Below are 809 nucleotides of genomic sequence, written 5' to 3'. Positions count from 1 at the left end.
CTGGGCTCTCATTTATTACTTTTCATGTCTTCAATAAACTGCTTTTCTCATTTTCCAGACAAACATTTAAACCCCTAAACATTCCCTTCATGAAAATTCAGTTAATGTAAATTCTATAGGAAAAAGACCCTATTAGTCATTCTATAGACATATTTACTGAATTCATGAATGAAAATCTGGGGTTTACTCCATATCTGGCATCTATATTTTTATACACTACTTCAAAACTATTGCCTATCCTTATATCTCTTACATAGTATTAGTGCATTAATCACATTATTTGTTCAATAATTCATGTATGCAGCAGGTAAATTTTATATTATAAAATAGTCTACTCGTTCTTCCCTGCTACTGTCACTAAGCCTTAACTGTGATGCAGCCTAATTACTACTGACAATTATTTCTTACATGTATAAAGCCCTCCTGGAGACCAACGTCAATGTGTGTTACTGCAGCATTACTTTATTTGAAGGAAAATTACAGCTATTAAATGTATACTGAGGAAGGAAAAAATGCTGTAGTCAGATCTTAGGATGAAATTAAGCAGTGGGTAATAATACTGTTCATTGAAAGAAAACAATTACTACTTGTATTTTTCCATGGGACTATATAAAGATATCTTCTAACAGATTATTCAGTAATTGCAATGCTTACTATCTTAATGCAATAGTAAGTAATAATAATATAATTTTCTAATTATAAATAATGTAATGAGATCTTTTTGTTGTTGTTCCAAATCAATATGAGCGTACAATTAGGTTGCAATGTTTGCATTTGTTAGGGTAGAGTTCCTTCTGTAGTTGTGTCCT

The sequence above is a fragment of the Otolemur garnettii genome, unplaced genomic scaffold (genome assembly GCF_000181295.1).
Source record: "Otolemur garnettii isolate 467f Iridium unplaced genomic scaffold, OtoGar3 scaffold00169, whole genome shotgun sequence".
Taxonomy (NCBI): Eukaryota; Metazoa; Chordata; class Mammalia; order Primates; family Galagidae; genus Otolemur; species Otolemur garnettii.
The sequence above is the reverse complement of the archived record's forward strand: the minus strand, read 5'-3'. Positions refer to the sequence as shown.